This window comes from Aquarana catesbeiana, linkage group LG05 (genome assembly GCF_042186555.1).
Source record: "Aquarana catesbeiana isolate 2022-GZ linkage group LG05, ASM4218655v1, whole genome shotgun sequence".
Classification (NCBI taxonomy): domain Eukaryota; kingdom Metazoa; phylum Chordata; class Amphibia; order Anura; family Ranidae; genus Aquarana; species Aquarana catesbeiana.
The window spans coordinates 225,182,901-225,189,918 of record NC_133328.1 but is presented as its reverse complement, the minus strand read 5'-3'; the positions used below and the strand labels follow the sequence as shown (position 1 = coordinate 225,189,918).

Genomic DNA, 7,018 nt, shown 5'->3' with positions numbered 1-7,018 from the left:
ATTGTATATATACAGTACCTGACCGCGAGATTGTGTTTCCAGCTTTGTTTTCCTTCCGCGATGAGTGACAGGCAGTGCTGACAGCTGTCTAGTATGAATCCTGAGGTGGGAACACCGCGCCAAATTTTAAATGAAAAAACTGGCGTGGGTTCCCCCCTCGGGGGCATACCAGGCCCTTAGGTCTTTTCCTTTCCCGTTTTCCTTTCCCGATGAGTGAGCCATCTCGGCGCTGGCTCCTGCGACGGGGCTCGTAGGTGTCAAATCTCGCCGAGAAGATTGACACAATATCGCGGTCACCTACTGTATGATTTTGTGATTGCATTTTTATTTTTTATGTACACTGTTAAAATTTTATATTATAATTATGTATCTACACTATTGATTTAAAGGGACAAGTGCACCTGGTTTGCGTAATATAATTGGAAATGTTCTTAGCTCTCAAAATGATAACTAATATAGCCACTGCATCTAAAGACTGGTAAGCTGCAATTTCAAACATTTTTATTATTTGGTTCAGTTAAAGTTGATTTCTTTTTAACCCATATTTAAAAAGTAATTGATAAGACCATAAATTCACTTTAAAGGGTGTAAAGAATCAGCCTGGAGTAGGTTAAGAGAAGGTTAATAAAGAGGGCAAGTACTTCCCTTTCACGCTTACTTATTAGGCAGCTGGTCAGAGAGGCTGTGGGGAACGGCTGTTTTGCTATCAGCGCTAAATAGGGATGAGCTTCGAGTTCGAGTCCAACTCATGTTCGACTCGAACATCAGCTGTTTGGCAGTTCGCTGAACAGTAAACATTTTGGGTATTCCGCGGCAAATTTGAAAGCCGCAGAACACCCTTTAAAAGTCTATGGGAGAAATCAAAAGTGCTAATTTTAAAGGCTTATATGCAAGTTATTGTCATAAAAAGTGTTTGGGGACTTGGGTCCTGCCCCAGGGGACATGGATCAATGGAAAAAAAAGTTTTGTTTTTTCAGGAGCAGTGATTTTAATAATGCTTAAAGTGAAACAATAAAAGTGTAATATTCCTTTAAATTTCGTACCTGGGGGGTGTCTATAGTATGCCTGTAAAGGGGAGCATGTTTCCCCTGTTTAGAATGGTCTGACAGCAAAATGACATTTCAAAGGAAAAAAGTCATTTAAAACTACTCGCGGCTATTAATGAAATGCCGGTCCGACAATACACATAAAAGTTCATTGATAAAAACGGCATGGGAATTCTCCACAGGGGAACCCCGAACCAAAATTAAAAAAAAAAAAATGACGTGGGGGGGTCCCCCTAAATTCCATACCAGGCCCTTCAGGTCAGGTCGTTTTTTTTTGCATTGATCCATGTCCCCTGGGGCAGGACCCAGGTCCCCAAATACTTTTTATGACAATAACTTGCATATTAGCCTTTAAAATGAGCACTTTTGATTATTCATGTTCGTGTCCCATAGACTTTAACGGTGTTCGCGTGTTCAAACAAATTTTTTGCCTGCTTGCATGTTCTGGTGCGAACGGAACAGGGGGGTGTTCGGCTCATCCCTAACGCTGAAGAGAGCTTGATGCTGGAAGCACACCTGTTGCCTCTGACTCGAAACTGCTGGGTGAGCTTGCCTGAACTGAGACTTTGCTATGTTATATGCTGTGGCTGGGACACTGAGCATTATTAAAAAGACTGGGTTATACTGATAAGAAGAGTTTTTGTATTGTTTGAACTGCCCACAAAGACAAAGTTTGTCATTTTTGTGTTGCTTTTTGCTGCATAAAGCCTTTTAAGTTGACTAAACTGTCTCATAGCTACCTGTTATCCCCTCGGACCCTCAGATCCTGACAATGGTTAGTATACCTTAACCCATACTTACCAACTGTCCCGAATTTCCCGGGACATTCCCGGGATTTAGACCCTTTTGCCGGATTTTGCGATTCCCGGGAAATGTCCTGGGAAATTCTTGTATTCCCGAATTTTCATCGGCGCCTCTATAGGTCCGTGGCTAGCGGAGACAATGTCTCCACCGGCCGCCATTTTCCTGAACACTAGAAGACTAGAACAAGAGGCCTGGTGGCTGCCAATAGAAATTGAGCTGTGGCACCGTCCACCTTCCATCCCGCTGCCAGTCTGTCTGTGACCTGATGTGGGAAGGGGCGGGGGTGGGCAGCACCACAGCTCAATTTCTATTGGCAGCCACCCCACCTATTTTGTTCCACTGAATGCCTGTGCGATCTCTTTTTATGTAATGGCGGCGGAGAGAATCTCCACTGCTGGGGGACACCTAATGAGAGGGAGGCGCCACGGCGGGACACCTGATGAGGGGGTCTTCACTGGGGGACACCTGAGAGGGGGGCTTCACTGGGGGAAACCTGATGAGAGGGGGGCTCCACTGGGGGGGCACCTGATGAGAGGGGGGCTCCACTGGGGGACACCTGATGAGAGGGGGGCTCCACTGAGGGACACCGGATGAGAGGGGGACTCCACTGGGGGACACCTGATGCATGGAGGAACTCCGCTGGGAATGCCTGGCCTAAGGAGGGACTCCGCTGGGAATGCCTGGTGTAAGGAGGGACTTCGCTGGGATTGCCTGGTGTAAGGAGGGACTGCGCTGGGATTGCCTGGTGTAAGGAGGGACTCCACTGGGAATGCCTGGTGTAAGGAGGGACTCCGCTGGGAATGCCTGGTGTAAGGATGGACTCCGCTGGGAATGCCTAGTGTAAGGAGGGACTGCGCTGGGAATGCCTGATGTAAGGAGGGACTCCGCTGGGATTGCCTGGTGTAAGGAGGGACTCCGCTGGGATTGCCTGGTGTAAGTAGGGACTGCGCTGGGATTGCCTGGTGTAAGTAGGGACTGCGCTGGGATTGCCTGGTGTAAGGAGGAACTGCGCTGGGCTTGCCTGTTGTAAGGACAAACTCTGCTGGGGGCACCTGATGCAAGGATGTACTCTGCTGGGGGCACCTGATGGCATCTGGTGGCAGGTGACTTGGCCTGTGACACGCTCAGGGGTCCCACTGATTCTGGATTATGGTGAGTTGAATGATTTCATTCTATATTACAATGTAATAATAGTAATAATGCGCTTCAATCACCTTGACACCACAACAACCATGGTGCTGGGATGAATGAAGCGCTAACACCAGGTGTTTGGAGTATCTTTATCTGCTGATTTGTTAAACTCTAGAATACACATTTCTAGTTTGGTGTAGGATCTGGGCCTGCTGTCCCTCCATCCCTCTTTCCTTCCTTCTCTCTCCTTCCCTCCTTCTTTCCTTCTTTCCTTCTTTCTTTCTTTCCTTCTTTCTTTCTCCCTCCCTCCCTCTTTTTCCCTTTCTTTCTCCATCTCTCATTCATCTCAGACTCTAACCACTCGCCCATTTGAACCACACCCATATAAGCCACTATCACTATTTCACGTAAACCACACCCACGCCTACAAATGCATGCCCACCCCCTAATTATAATAAGACTCTGCCTACAGCCAAAAAAATGTCCCTAAATTCTTTTTTACAATGTTGGCAACTATGCCTTCACCCACAGTTTACCCACAAAACTGCCTATGCAGTTGTACATAAAATAAAATGTGCAGATTTGACCAAAGTTAAATAATGCCCTTGCAATAGGTTTAGGCTTTTTCCATACTTCCCAAAACCTGACTGAAAAGCTCCAAGAAATGGCATCATCCCATCCTGCCCTGTAGCTAGGATATTGCTAAGACACTCCCTCTCACAGGCACTCCCTCTGCTCTATCACAGTACCTCTGAGCTCAGCGATGCTGCAGTGGAGGAGATGTCAGATCACACACGTGAGAAGGTTTGAAAGCTTACACCTGTGATGGTGATGGGAACAGCAATGGCTGGGGGTGTCTTAGCAATGCCCTAGCAGCAAGGCAGGGCAGGATGATGCCATCTCTTATGCCGCGTACACACGATCGGATTTTCCGATGGGAAATGTTGGATGTGAGCTTGTTGGTGGTAAGTCCAACCATGTGTATGCTCCATCGGACATTTGTTGTCAGACTTTCCGCCAACAAATGTTGGCTAGCATGTTCTCAAATTTTCCGCCAGCAAATGTTTATTGTCGGACTTTCCGATCGTGTGTACACAAGTCCGTCGGACAAAAGTCCAAAGTACAAACAAGCATGCTCAGGATCAAGGACGAGATGGAAGCACTCGGTCTTGTAAAACTAGTGTTCATAATGGAGAATTAACATTCATGACGTGGAAAATTATGAAATCTCTCAATGCGGTGCATTCTCTTCTTTATAATGGTATAATAATGAAGCTGCTTTGCTGCTGATATTCACAGAGTTCTGACAAACGTATTTATTTTCTAGTGATCTACAGAATAATTTTTTTTTTGAGGGGGGGGTCCCCTAGTGATCTTCTGAATAATCATTTTTTTTGTTTTTTTTTCTAGTGATGTCCAGAATAATATTTTTTTGTGTTTTTTTCTAGTGATCTCCAGAATAATATTTCTTTTAAGTTTTGTGTGTCAAGTTACCACAACACCATTATTATCTTGTATTTTTTAATCTCAAAGATACAACTATGTTGGTGTCCCTTGTTAACTTGACATTGTATTTTTTTAAATGTACCTGCCTACTCACAAACAAACTGTCCTTTTTGAAGTAAAACACATAGCCAAGTATTTTTCAAAACAAAAATTTTAAAATTAATTGGGAGAACGAGGTCAGATCAAAATAAAGAGGAAGGCAACAATGGAGAAACAGTTGGAATTCTTGAAGCCTTTGTACCCCAGGGCAGACATCAATTATTTGACTGTTAAAATTGGTAACCTGAGGAGTCTATTTAATAGGGAGCACAATATGGTCCAGGACCCTGAGAGATCGGGAGCAGCAGCAGATGACATATAATGTCCCGAGGCTGTGGTCTTACAACAGCCTGCATTTTTTGCCAGACCACACCATACCCAGGCCGTCACTCTCAATACTTCCTTTCCAGACTTCCTTCCATGCTGCTGTGGTCGGTGGGGTGGCTGTGTTGTTGGTGGAGGTGGTGGAGGAGCATGGTCCAATTCACAGAGGTGTGTTTGATGGGTGAGTTCTCCCCTCGTCCCCTTGTTTAGGGCCTGCAGAATTATCTCCTTGCTTATAGTGCACTGGGCCTCCTCCATCTGTTTTAATTTATTTGCTGTGGCAAATGTACTTGTAGGGCAAAGTGGTTTGTCCTTTCTGAAATAAGCCCCAGTGTGTTAACATGTGCTAGCTCCCATCATGGGGGATCAATGGACGTGTTTCGGGGGTGCAACCCCTTCCTCTCACCTACTTTAGTTTGGAGGAAGGGGTTGCACCCACAAAACGCATACATTGATATCCCATGATGGGAGATAGCACATGTTGAACCACTGTCTGTTTTGTGGCTTTAGAAAAATAGATGTAGGGAAAATACACACATTTTAGGCATGGGATCATTTGGGAAATCCAAATGTTGAGTCCCAATTAGTGTGCATCTTCAAAATTTGTCTTTTAGAGGGGTGAGATCACCCCATCTGATGAAGGCAAAATCAACACAGTTTTGACATACTAATGTCTCATATGGCCTTCACTTTAGCAAAGTCAAACTTTGTAAGTTCCTGAGTTGGGGATGTGTATGTTATGTTTTTAAACATGCCTGTTTAGCCCCCAAAAAGGCAAATTTATGTCAAATATACATGTTATACACCAAGATGTTGGTTTGTTTCAAAACCGTTTATAACGCACATGTGAATGTGCTTGGAGTAAAATGTTTTATACTCAACAATGTGTGGCTTCTTATTTCAATGCTCAATACCAGTTTCTTTTTTACGTTGGTGTAGTTACAGTGACAATGGGGGTTATTTACTAAAGGCAACTCCACTTTGTACTACAAGTGCACTTGCAGTGCACTTGTAGTGCAAAGTGGAGTTGCCCTATCTGGGGCCTTTTGGAGACACCGGTAAAACTCCTTCTGGGCAATCACTCCTCCATCAGAGTTACGGCCGTTCTTCCCTACGTCCAGGTAGATGAATACATAATTGCCCGTCATCACCGCCAACATCACTATACTACCGAACCCCTTATAGTTAAAGTTGGATAGTGAGAAGATCCTGACATGCTTCCCGTCGATAGCACCACCACAATTGGGAAATTGCCACTGGTGGAGAAACTGGGAATCCACAGTCTGTCATTCCTGTGGGTTGGAAGTAAACTGTGGAGTCAAACAAGAAAAAAAATTACTACTTTTGCACATAACATTGCAAGCAGATTAGACACAAATATTCTTGGCCAACATAAGTATAACATTTATTGAAATGAGTATTTAAAGACAAAAGTATAACGTCAACTTATCAGATACCTCACCCCCTCTGGTGGCCCATTGGAAAAATTTTATGGTGGGGGGTGGGTAGATGTTTTGGACAGGTAACCCTCTCCACTTCATTGAGAGCTGAATGCATAAATAATCTGGCCAGCCCCTCCTTACTTACACTATTGACAGCCCACTGGACAGGTAAGAAGTGTCATAATCCAAAAATATGAATACACACTGTCCAAACTGAAGCACATTTTTACATTCTACAATTACCTATCAAGATAATAGGAGAACACAACTTTAAACAGTACCATTTGAAAGTATTCAGGCAGGCACTTGCACTACATGCTTTGGTGAATTCATCCATGTATATGAACACAAAAGAGGTAGGTATAGTGTGTATGGGTTTGGCAAAGTCAGCAGATAGAGGATTGGTATCGGTTGACTTAGCGGTTGGGGGGGGGGGGGTTAAAAATTAGTTTGGCCCCCCCCCAAAAAAGCCTCTTGCACTCTGCTAGAATTCAAGGACAAGAATAACATTTGGACACATTTTAGGGGGTGTTTAGAGTAAGCACTACAATGGAGCTGACATAATACATTGCTAAGTAACTAGGCTAGGTTTGTATGGGCCCAGGATAGCATGCTGGGGAGGTTAGTGAAAGCAAATATGCATGAAGGACAATCAAAAGCTTACAGCATGCATGAGGACAAAGAGGACATTCACAGCATATTACAATCATGGTAATTTTGTAATGA

At 44.3% G+C, this 7,018-nt stretch overlaps 1 long non-coding RNA gene across 1 annotated transcript in view; it reads right to left on the bottom strand.

The window, feature by feature from the left end:
• Nucleotides 1–4,622: 4,622 nt before the first annotated feature.
• The window catches only part of LOC141145857 (uncharacterized), a 42,144-nt gene continuing 39,748 nt past the window's right edge, over nt 4,623–7,018 (bottom strand). The window contains exon 2 of the long non-coding RNA XR_012244675.1: nt 4,623–6,160. This is a non-coding gene — a long non-coding RNA (uncharacterized lncRNA). The remainder of the gene's footprint in view (nt 6,161–7,018) is intronic.